Raw genomic sequence first — 13,339 nt, forward strand, 5'->3', positions numbered from 1 at the left:
CAGAGATCTCAGTAAGAGGGAGGGACGCCCCTTCTACTGGTTCTATTCGGGACAGGTGATCTGCTACTTGGTTTCTGTCCCTTTGATGCCAAGGCATCTTAGGCTAGTTTCACTAGCATTTTTCTGTTAGTTTTAGTTGTTTTATGCATTTTCTTGAGCTTAAAGTAACCAGGAATGGTTAAATGAACAACAAAGTAATGAATCATCCAAACAGTGTGATTTTGATGCAAATTCCATGAGTTTTTAGTTATATTACTTGAATGCTATGAATGGAAGAATTCTCATGAATTTTTGCAAGACTTTGATGCAATTGTGTGGATGATTTCAGGGAAGAAGAGGCTAGGCAAGGAAGCAACAAAATCAATAAAGGAAGCTTGAAGATCATATGTGCCAAACCATACAATGTGAAAGTGGCGTTTAACCTCCAGTTTAACCTTAAACTGGAAGTTAAACGCCAGAATAAGGAATGCACCAAATGCTGAAAGTGGCGTTTAACCTTCAGTTTAAGGTTAAACTGAAGGTTAAACGCCAGAATCATGAAAGCTGAGAAAAGAGGAAACTGGCGTTTAACCTCCAGTTTAACCTCAAACTGAAGGTTAAACGCCAGAATGAGAATGGCACCAAGGGAGTGATTCCACGTTTAACCTCCAGTTTGACCTCAAACTGGAGGTTAAACGTGTTCGAACTATATGAGGCACCAGGAAGCCATTTTCACGTTTAAGCTCCGTTTGACCTCAAACTGGAGCTTAAACGTGTTATATGGAACAGCTTGACCATGCCTTCTTCAAACATAAATAACTTGAGCTACAAAACTCCAAATGAGGTGATTCAAAATGCATTGGAAAGAAGACATCTAGAGCTTTCCAAGCATATATGGCATGCATGGTGGATACTATTAATTGAGGGAGAAAACAGCCCCGTAATGTGCATAGAAGAGCATAGTACCAACATGCAATCAGGCCAGCTGACCTCTTCACCTTCCATGGAGTATAACTCGAGTTGTAGAACTCCAAATGATGCGCTTCCAATTGCATTGGAAAGTAGACATCCAGAGCTTTCCAAAGATGTATAGAAGTATGGGGTGGACAATGCAACTGAGCTTAAACGTGTTCGGCGTTTTTGCTACTCCAGGGTTGCCTTCTCATTTCCACGTTTAACCTCCAGTTTGACCTTAAACTGGAGGTTAAACGTGTTCGAACCAGAATTGCCTCCAGGGTTGCAATCTTCATTTCCACGTTTAAGCTTCAGTTTAACCTTAAACTGAAGCTTAAACGTGTTCGATTAATTACCTTTCTGGGTTGCTTTCTTCCAATTCCACGTTTAAGTTTCAGTTTAACCTTAAACTGAAACTTAAACTTCAACTTAAACGCCACTCTTTGAAAGGGTTTCTGGGCCAATTATATTGAGGTTTAAGTTAGCATTTGAGCACAAATATTAACTTAAACCTATTATGGTATGAAACCCAATTGAATATCATGGTTTATAGGATTGGGCCTGAAGAATTGATGAGTCTGGAATTTCAATTTGTTGAGTCTTGTGTCATTACTTGTTTATCACTAAGTTTGCTCAATGAATGTTACAGAATTGGATCACAGCCTCATCAGGATTATGGACCATAAACCCAAGGCAAAAGGAAATCAAGGAAAGGCCTCAAAGCCCAAGAAACACAACAGAAGCTCAATTTAGAAAGTGTATAAATAGGATAGAATTGAAGTTAGTTGAACCTTTTTGACACTTTAGAATTTTTCATTGTGTAATTGAATTCTGAGCTATGACTCACTAAACCCCTTTCATTGGGTTAGGGAGCTCTATTGTAATTCAATGAATCAATAATAGTTTTATCTTCTTCTTCAATCTTTTCTCTTGAATTTTGTTAGAAAGCTTCTCGATCTAATTCCATTGGGTAGTTGTCTTGGGAAAGAAACTACACATAATTGGAATCCTTCGGAACCTTGGGAAAGGAATGATGGATTCATGCTAGAGAAGCTTTCTCACAGTGAATTGGATTGGGGTTTGGATGGATATTGTGACATGTAATCCTACCAAATTGTGGTCCATGAAGCTGTGTGGTATAATCAGTGATCGAGCTTCATCTCTTCTTATGAACATTTAAACCAAGGGATTGGGAAATTGTTTGTTTTTAGAGAGAATTGGTGAGCCAAGGGATTGGGATCCAATCATATAAGATTGCCAAGCAAAAATTCAATGAATGCATTGGTTGAGGAAGAGATAAAAATGTTTTGATTCGGAGATCTCAATATCTCCTAACACCCAATGAACTCCCCATCTCTGATCTATCCTTTTTCATTTACATTCTGCAATTTCAATTTATGCAATCACCCCAATTCCCTTTTAATTTCAGCAATTTAACTTCTCGCACTTTAATTCTCGCAATTTAAGATTCAGTCATTTCAATTCCTTGCAATTTACATTTCCCGCCAATTTACTTTATGCAATTCACACCCAATTCTTGATTCCGCTCAACTAATCAAACTTCTAATTCGAATTGCTCATTCAACCAATCCTTGTGGGATTCGACCTCACTCTATTGTGAGTTTTTACTTGACGATAACCGGTGCACTTGCCGGAAGGAATTTTGCCGTTTGTGCAATTTCCCTTAATTGTAGCTATACCCAGTTATAGCGCATCAAGTTTATGGCGCCGTTGCCGGGGATTGGTTTTCGATTGACAATTCTCAAATTGGAAGTTAACTAGATTGAGCAATTTTTCTTTTCTTTTGTTAATAGTTTTTGTTTCAGTTTATTACTGCTAATTTCTGCAAATTTTAATTTGTTTTCTTTGCTTATTCACTTGTTAGCATACTAACCACTAGCTGTTTGTGATATTGCCTCACTATGGGATTTCCACTATCTTTGGATGAGTATTGTTTGAGACTGAGCACATTGCAAAAAAGAAAGAAGTATCCATCATCTTTTGGTCAATCAAAATTCATGAGAAACTCTACACCACCACAAAATGATTCATGTTATTATGCTCATGGTGGGTGGGAGTATCAGGAAAAGGAAACGGGGTACTTCCCAGAGCCACAAAATGGTCCATGTTTTGGTGAATTTGATCACTACTCAAGTTGTGGCTGGGAAGATCAAAATCAAAGAGATTTCACTTATTCACACCCCATTCATCAAGAGCCATCACCTCTTAATTATCCAACCTCACCTCCTAGTTTTACATATCCAAATTCTTCATCACTTGAGCATTTTTCAGCACAAAATTCCTTCTCAAATTCATACAATTCATTTCACTATCCACAAGACTCATTCCACTACACAAAAGAGTCATGCCACTACCAAAACTCCAACCAAAGACCCTATCAGCCCACACAAAACACATACTCCCAGCCACCATATCACAGCCAAGATAATCAACCTCATCAACCCAATCCGAACCAACAATTTCAAGATCAATTAAACAGGATAGAAGGAATGATTGCAACTATGAGCAGAGATGTGGCCGATTTGAAAGGCTTTAAGGAAGAAGTGATATCCAACTTGCAAAATCAAGGTGCTGCCATTCAAAAGCTAGAAGCACAAATTGGATATCTATCAAAGCAAATCCCTACCCATAATTCTTCTAGTGATACCAGGGCAAACCCAAGGGAGGAATCAGAAGAACAAGAAAGGGAGAAAGTCAATCAAGGGAGATCACACTCCAATGAAACAGAGAGTTGCAAAGAGGAAGGGTTCATTGAACCACAAATTCAGGAAGCTTTTGATGAACAAGATACTCCAACTGTCCAACAACAACCAAGTTTTGAGATCAAGGATGTGAAGGCAGTAGAAACAAGCACCAAAATGAGGATTGTGACCGAGAAACAAAGGACCATATCCATGAAGAAGAGAAGGTCGAAGAACAATCCAACTTCTGAGCCAACAAGCAAGTTCACTCAAGCCAATCACAAGGGAAAGCTTGCTGGAAAGAGGCATTCACAACAAGGGGCACTAACTAGCTCCTTTATCCACTTGAAGTCATTCCTCTTAACAAACTGGAGGAAGAGGAAGAAAGTCAGGAACAGCATGTCAAGCTAATGACAGTAAACGAGCGCTTGTTGGGAGGCAACCCAACCAAAGGTAGTTTTTATTTTCTAGTTATTTCAATAAAAGAGTTAAGTAGATTTATCTGTATTGCAAGGAGCTAAGTTTGGTGTTGCACACCAAAACAATTCAAGGGTGAATGTGAGATTCTAAGTTTGGTGTTCCACCAAAAACTTCATTAAAAGCACATTTCTACCTCAGCATGACTAGTCACTAGCTCCAACCAATCAGGGAAACTACTTAAACAATAGTTTAATTTCTAATTCATAGTTTCTTTTTCTAGTTCATAGTTATTTTCTTAATAAAAGCACATGAGGTTTTCTGCATATGATCCAAATTGCTGCATATGGCAAGGAACTAAGTTTGGTGTTCACACACCAATCTAAGTTCAGAGGCCTACAAACATACATGCATGCTAACCAATTCTCAAAGTGCTTGGGGAACAAGCAACTTCTAATAGCTTTGCAGGAAGACAATCAATCTCATGGAAGGAATATACATCATCATCAAAGAGAACACCAAGGCTAGGAAGGATGATGAACAACAAAGAAGATGCTAAAAGGTTGTATTGTCACTTAATTGCTTGTACTTTGAATTGCTGATATTGGAAGTTTGCATGCACCCCTGCTTTAAGTTTGAGTCATTGCAGTTTTTGTTTGTCTGTTTGTTTAATTTCCAAATAAGTGATAGTCTAAGTGTCTGGATAAACTTCACTTGCTTAAATGTATGCTTGCTCTGTTTGTTCTGTTCCAAAATAAAAGAAATGTTTGAACAAAAGTAACTCAATTCCATTTGGTAAGAAATCAAATAAGATTAAGTGGTGGTATGCATGTTTGATTGAATAGTCAGCTCACTAAGAAATAAAGTTAGAATTGTCACTTTTAGTGGAAATTAGGATGCTGTCTATGGATCTTGATGAATAAATGTCTTTGGCCATGAAAAAGAAAGAAAAAGAAGAAGAAAAAGCCACTGAAAAAGGGCAACCAAAAAGCAAGAAAATTAAGAAAATAAGCTAGGCACCAATGGTTTGAACTTCTGAGACAAATGCCTGTGGTGTTTATGTATTAAGGATATGCTTGGATGAATAGGTTCTGAGGAGTGTTTCAACACTTGGTAACTTGGGTTAACTAACCCGGGATTATCAACCAAAAGTCCATTATCAAGAGCAACCTAAATACAAAACATTTAGTCACACAAAGAGGTGCTGGGCACCAATGTCTCAAGAAGAAATGTGAATTAAAATGCCTGTAGTGGATATGTGTAATGCACTGATAAGAAAAAGAAAATGCCAAAGGCTTGTGCAACACATGACACTGAGCAAACAAGGAGCAAAAGAGCTCTAAGAAAAAGAAAAACAAAGAAAGGAAAATGTGCCAAAGACATAAGAATAACAAGAGGCCATAGCAGTGTTTGATGGATGCAATGAAAAAGTGATAATTCTACTTGATAAGAATGAAAAAGTGATGCTGCAACTTTCTGCATAAAACCCTTCTGATGAACTTCAAATGTTGCTAATATAACCAATGTAATTGCTTTTTGTTTCATACTTTCTTCTCAAATAACTCAGGACTTGCTTAGGGACAAGCAAGTATTAAGTTTGGTGTTGTGATGCCAAGGCATCTTAGGCTAGTTTCACTAGCATTTTTCTGTTAGTTTTAGTTGTTTTATGCATTTTCTTGAGCTTAAAGTAACCAAGAATGGTTAAATGAACAACAAAGTAATGAATCATCCAAACAGTGTGATTTTGATGCAAATTCCATGAGTTTTTAGTTATATTACTTGAATGCTATGAATGGAAGAATTCTCATGAATTTTTGCAAGACTTTGATGCAATTGTGTGGATGATTTCAGGGAAGAAGAGGCTAGGCAAGGAAGCAACAAAATCAATAAAGGAAGCTTGAAGATCATATGTGCCAAACCATACAATGTGAAAGTGGCGTTTAACCTCCAGTTTAACCTTAAACTGGAAGTTAAACGCCAGAATAAGGAATGCACCAAATGCTGAAAGTGGCGTTTAACCTTCAGTTTAAGGTTAAACTGAAGGTTAAACGCCAGAATCATGAAAGCTGAGAAAAGAGGAAACTGGCGTTTAACCTCCAGTTTAACCTCAAACTGAAGGTTAAACTCCAGAATGAGAATGGCACCAAGGGAGTGATTCCACGTTTAACCTCCAGTTTGACCTCAAACTGGAGGTTAAACGTGTTCGAACTATATGAGGCACCAGGAAGCCATTTTCACGTTTAAGCTCCAGTTTGACCTCAAACTGGAGCTTAAACGTGTTATATGGAACAGCTTGACCATGCCTTCTTCAAACATAAATAACTTGAGCTACAAAACTCCAAATGAGGTGATTCAAAATGCATTGGAAAGAAGACATCTAGAGCTTTCCAAGCATATATGGCATGCATGGTGGATACTAAAAATTGAGGGAGAAAACAGCCCCGTAATGTGCATAGAAGAGCATAGTACCAACATGCAATCAGGCCAGCTGACCTCTTCACCTTCCATGGAGTATAACTCGAGTTGTAGAACTCCAAATGATGCGCTTCCAATTGCATTGGAAAGTAGACATCCAGAGCTTTCCAAAGATGTATAGAAGTATGGGGTGGACAATGCAACTGAGCTTAAACGTGTTCGGCGTTTTTGCTACTCCAGGGTTGCCTTCTCATTTCCACGTTTAACCTCCAGTTTGACCTTAAACTGGAGGTTAAATGTGTTCGAACCAGAATTGCCTCCAGGGTTGCAATCTTCATTTCCACGTTTAAGCTTCAGTTTAACCTTAAACTAAAGCTTAAACGTGTTCGATTAATTACCTTCCTGGGTTGCTTTCTTCCAATTCCACGTTTAAGTTTCAGTTTAACCTTAAACTGAAACTTAAACTTCAACTTAAACGCCACTCTTTGAAAGGGTTTCTGGGCCAATTATATTGAGGTTTAAGTTAGCATTTGAGCACAAATATTAACTTAAACCTATTATGGTATGAAACCCAATTGAATATCATGGTTTATAGGATTGGGCCTGAAGAATTGATGAGTCTGGAATTTCAATTTGTTGAGTCTTGTGTCATTACTTGTTTATCACTAAGTTTGCTCAATGAATGTTACAGAATTGGATCACAGCCTCATCAGGATTATGGACCATAAACCCAAGGCAAAAGGAAATCAAGGAAAGGCCTCAAAGCCCAAGAAACACAACAGAAGCTCAATTTAGAAAGTGTATAAATAGGATAGAATTGAAGTTAGTTGAACCTTTTTAACACTTTAGAATTTTTCATTGTGTAATTGAATTCTGAGCTATGACTCACTAAACCCCTTTCATTGGGTTAGGGAGCTCTATTGTAATTCAATGAATCAATAATAGTTTTATCTTCTTCTTCAATCTTTTCTCTTGAATTTTGTTAGAAAGCTTCTCGATCTAATTCCATTGGGTAGTTGTCTTGGGAAAGAAACTACCCATAATTGGAATCCTTCGGAACCTTGGGAAAGGAATGATGGATTCATGCTAGAGAAGCTTTCTCACAGTGAATTGGATTGGGGTTTGGATGGATATTGTGACATGTAATCCTACCAAATTGTGGTCCATGAAGCTGTGTGGTATAATCAGTGATCGAGCTTCATCTCTTCTTATGAACATTTAAACCAAGGGATTGGGAAATTGTTTGTTTTTAGAGAGAATTGGTGAGCCAAGGGATTGGGATCCAATCATATAAGATTGCCAAGCAAAAATTCAATGAATGCATTGGTTGAGGAAGAGATAAAAATGTTTTGATTCGGAGATCTCAATATCTCCTAACACCCAATGAACTCCCCATCTCTGATCTATCCTTTTTCATTTACATTCTGCAATTTCAATTTATGCAATCACCCCAATTCCCTTTTAATTTCAGCAATTTAACTTCTCGCAATTTAAGATTCAGTCATTCCAATTCCTTGCAATTTACATTTCCCGCCAATTTACTTTATGCAATTCACACCCAATTCTTGATTCCGCTCAACTAATCAAACTTCTAATTCGAATTGCTCATTCAACCAATCCTTGTGGGATTCGACCTCACTCTATTGTGAGTTTTTACTTGACGATAACCGGTGCACTTGCCGGAAGGAATTTTGCCGTTTGTGCAATTTCCCTTAATCGTAGCTATACCCAGTTATAGCGCATCACCCTTTTCTGTCTCTTATTTCTATATCAAACTCTTGCAGAAGCAACACCCATCTGATAAGTCTGGGTTTTGAATCCAGCTTTGTGAGTAGATATTTAAGAGCAGCATAATCAGTGTACACAATCATTTTTGATCCTACTAAATAGGATCTAAACTTGTCAATAGCGTAAACCACTGCAAGCAGCTCTTTTTCTGTGGTTGTGTAATTCTTTTGTGCGTCATTTAAGACACGACTGGCATAGTAAATGACATGCAGAAGCTTGTCATGTCTCTGTCCCCACACTGCCCAATGGCATGGTCACTGGCATCACACATTAATTCAAATGGTAATGTCCAGTCTGGTGCAGAGATGACTGGTGCTGTGACCAGCTTAGCTTTCAGAGTCTCAAACGCCTGCAGACATTCCTTATCAAAGATAAATGGCGTGTCAGCAGCTAGTAGATTACTTAGAGGTTTGGCAATTTTTGAAAAATCCTTTATAAACCTCCTATAGAATCCTGCATGCCCCAGAAAGCTTCTGATTGCCTTAACATTGGCTGGTGGTGGTAGTTTTTCAATTACCTCTACCTTAGCTTGATCCACCTCTATTCCTTTGTTCGGGATTTTGTGCCCAAGGACAATTCCTTCAGTCACCATAAAGTGACATTTCTCCCAGTTTAAAACTAGGTTGGTCTCTTGGCATCTCTTTAGAACAAATGCTAGATGGTCAAGACAGGAGCTGAATGAGTCTCCAAATACTGAAAAGTCATCCATGAAGACTTCCAGAAAATTTTCCACCATATCAGAGAAAATTGAGAGCATGCACCTTTGAAAGGTTGCAGGTGTATTGCACAAGCCAAATGGCATCCTTCTGTATGCAAATACTCCGGATGGACATGTGAATGCCATTTTCTCTTGATCTTTTGGATCTACTGCAATTTGATTATAACCTGAATATCCATCCAGGAAGCAGTAGTATTCATGACCTGCTAGTCTTTCTAGCATCTGGTCTATGAATGGTAAAGGAAAATGATCCTTTTTGGTACCTGTATTGAGCCTTCTATAATCAATACACATACGCCACCCTGTAACTGTTCTTGTAGTAACCAGTTCATTTTTTTCATTATGAACCACTGTCATGCCACCTTTCTTAGGGACAACTTGGACAGGGCTTACCCAGGGGCTATCAAAAATAGGATAAATAATCCCAGCCTCTAGTAATTTAGTGACCTCTTTCTACACCACCTCCTTCATGGCTAGATTCAACCGCCTTTGTGGTTGAACCACTGGCTTGGCGTCACCTTCCAGTAAGATCTTGTGCATGCATCTGGCTGGGCTAATGCCCTTGAGATCACTGATGGACCACCCAAGAGCTGTCTTGTGTGTCCTTAGCACTTGAATTAGTGCTTCCTCTTCCTTTGGCTCTAAGGTAGAGCTTATGATTACAGGAAAGGTATCACCTTCTCCCAGAAATGCATATTTCAGGGATGGTGGTAACGGTTTGAGCTCGGGTTTGGGAGATTTCTCCTCTTCCTAAGGGATTTTCAAAGGTTCTATTATTTTCTCTGGTTCCTCCAGATCAGGCTGAACATCTTTAAAGATATCCTCTAGCTCTAATTCGAGACTCTCAGCCATATTGACTTCTTTTACCAGAGAGTCAATAATATCAACGCTCATGCAGTCGTTTTGGGTGTCTGGATGCTGCATGGCTTTGACAACATTCAACTTGAACTCATCCTCATTGACTCTCAGGGTTACTTCCCCTTTTTGAACATCAATGAGGGTTCGGCCAGTTGCTAGGAAAGGTCTTCCCAGAATGAGAGTTGCACTCTTGTGCTCCTCCATTTCCAGCACCACAAAGTCAATGGGAAAGACAAATGGCCCAACTTTGACAATCATTTCTTCAATCACGCTTGATGGGTATTTAATGGAGCCATCAGCAAGTTGAAGACATATCCAGGTTGGTTTAACTTCACCAGTCAACCCAAGCTTTTCGATAGTAGTTGCAGGTATTAGATTAATACTTGCCCCAAGATCACATAGAGCTTGCTTAGTACACGTACCTTCTAATGTGCATGGTATCATAAAGCTTCCCGGATCCTTAAGCTTCTCAGGTAAGCTTTTCAGAATGACTGCACTGCATTCTTCAGTGAGGTAAACTTTCTCAGTTTCCCTCCAATCCTTTTTATGACTTAAGATCTCTTTCATGAACTTGGCATAAGAGGGTATTTGCTCAAGTGCCTCTGCAAACGGAATCTTTATTTCAAGAGTCTTGATATAGTCTACAAAGCGGGCAAATTGCTTATCCTATTCCGCTTGGCGGAGTTTCTGAGGATAAGGCATTTTGGCTTTATATTCCTCAACCTTAGTTGCTGTAGGTTTATTGCCTACAGATGTGGGTTGAGAAGCCTTTTTAGAGGGGTTGTTATCAGCACTTGTATGTGTCTGATCTCCCACTGGCGTTTGAATGCCAGGGGTGGAAGCAGGAGTGGTGTTAGACGCCAGCTCCTTATTTGTTTCTGGCATTTGAATGCTAGAACTATGCTTCCTTTGGGCGTTCAACGCCGATTCATTGCTTGTTTCTGGTGTTGAACGCCAAAACTGAGCATGGTCTGGGCGTTCAACGCTAGCATTGTTCCTCTCTAGGCTCTGATTATCCTCAGAGGGATTTTGAGTAGCCAATTGTTCATTTCTTGGTTTCCTGCTGCTTTGAAGTGAGGTATTTAATGTTTTCCCACTTCTTAATTGAACTGCTTGGCATTATTCTGTTATTTGTTTTGACGGTTGCTTTTCTGTTTGCTTCAACTGTACTTCCATATTCATATTAGCCATTCTTGTTTCTTGTAATATCTCCTTGAACTCAGCTAGCTGTTTTGTTAGAAAGTCTAATTGCTGATTAAATTCATTAGCCTGATCTACAGGACTGAATTCAGCAGTTACTGTTTTAGCTTCTTCTTTCATGGAAGATTCACTGCTTAAGTACAGATGCTGATTTCTGGCAACTGTATCAATAAGCTCTTGAGCTTCTTCAATTGTTTTTCTCATATGTATAGATCCACCAGCTGAGTGATCTAGAGAAATCTGAGCTTTTTCTGTAAGCCTATAGTAGAAGATGTCTAATTACACCCACTCTGAAAACATTTCAGAGGGGCATTTTCTTAGCATCTCTCTGTATCTCTCCCAGGCATCATAAAGGGATTCATTATCTCCTTGTTTGAAGCCTTGGATGCTTAGCCTTAGCTGTGTCATCCGTTTTGGAGGAAAATAGTGATTCAGGAATTTTTCTGACAGCTGTTTCCATGTCCTTATGCTGTCCTTAGGTTGGTTATTTAACCACCTCTTAGCTTGATCTTTTACAGCGAATAGAAACAGTAATAATTTGTAGACATCCTGATCTACTTCTTTATCATGTACTGTGTCAGCAATTTGTAAAAATTGTGCCAGAAACTCTGTAGGTTCTTCATGTGGAAGACCAGAATACTGGCAGCTTTGCTGCACCATGATAATGAGCTGAGGATTCAACTCAAAGCTACTAACTCCAATTGAGGGTATACAGATACTACTCCCGTATGAAGCAGTAGTGAGGTTAGCATATGACCCCAGAGTCCTCCTGGACTGTTCATTTCCACTTAGTTCCATGATGGAGCAAGGGAGATGGTATAGATATTGATATTGTTTATTTTATTTAATTTATTATATAAAGAAAATTGATTTTCGAAATAATAAAATAAAATAAAATAAAAACCGAAATAAAAATAAAAATAAAATAAATAAAGAAAGAAAATTAACAATTAAAATAAATATTTGAAAAATTTTATGAAGATTTTCGAAAAAGAAGGGAGGGAGAAAGTGGTTAGGATATTTTTTTTTTGAATTTTGAATTTTATGATGAAAGAGAAAAACACATAAAAGACACAAGACTTAAAATTTTTAGATCTAGTGCTCCTTATTTTCGAAAATTTTGGAGGGAAAACACCAAGGAACACCAAACTTAAAAATTTTAAGATCAAAACACAAAGAAGACTCAAGAACACTTTGAAGATTCACAAGAACACCAAGAACAAAAGAAAGAACACCAAACTTAAAAATTTTAGAAAATCAAAGTAATTTTCGAAAATTATATTAAAGTTAACAAGAAAACACCAAACTTAAAGTTTGGCACAAGATTAAATCAAGAAAAATTTTTTTTGAAAAAGATTTTAAAAAGAAGATACCCAGTTACCAAGAACATAGACCAACGCTCTAGCCAATTGGGCAGTAAATGTAACACTTGTTCTGAATAGGTATATTCCTTTTGGAAGACTAATGTTTTGGAAAAATACAAGTGAAACAAGAAAAGACACAGGACAAGAAAAATTAAAGATCAACAAGAACAACTTGAAGCTCAAAGAGCACAAATTCGAAAATTTAAAGGGAAAATATAAAATATGTAATTGACACCAAACTTAGAACAAGATACTAAACTCACGAAAAAGAATTAGAAATTGATAAAGAAAAATAATATTTTTGAAAAATTTTTGAAAAGGGAATAAAGGACTCAGAATTTAATGACTCTATTACAACAAAAATAAATTATTCCTAATCTAAGCAACAAAATAAACCTTTAGTTGTTCAAACTCGAATAATCCCCGGCAACGGCGCCAAAAACTTGGTGCACGAAATTGCAATCACACTTTTGCAATCCGCACAACTAACCAGTAAGTGCACTGGGTCGTCCAAGTAATACCTTACGTGAGTAAGGGTCGATCCCACGGAGATTATTGGTTTGAAGCAAGCTATGTTTATTTTATTATTCTTAGTCAGGATTTCAATTAAAATTATCAGTTTGAATTATTAGAAAAATAAAGAGCGTGAATTAATTACTTGTAATGCAGTAATGGAGAATATGTTGGAGTTTTGGAGATGCTTTGTCTTCTCAATTCCTGTAATGTAATATTCAACTCAATTCCAAAGTGCAAAGTTCCTTCCATGGCAAGCTGTATGTAGGGTGTCACCATTGTCAGTGGCTACCTCCCATCCTCTCAGTGAAAACGGTCCAGATGCTCTGTCACAGCACGACTAATCAGCTGTTGGTTCTCGATCATGTTGGAATAGGATCCATTGATCCTTTTGCGTTTGTCATCATGCCCAGCAATCGCGAGTTTGAAGC

The sequence above is a fragment of the Arachis hypogaea genome, chromosome 4 (genome assembly GCF_003086295.3).
Source record: "Arachis hypogaea cultivar Tifrunner chromosome 4, arahy.Tifrunner.gnm2.J5K5, whole genome shotgun sequence".
NCBI classification, from domain to species: Eukaryota; Viridiplantae; Streptophyta; class Magnoliopsida; order Fabales; family Fabaceae; genus Arachis; species Arachis hypogaea.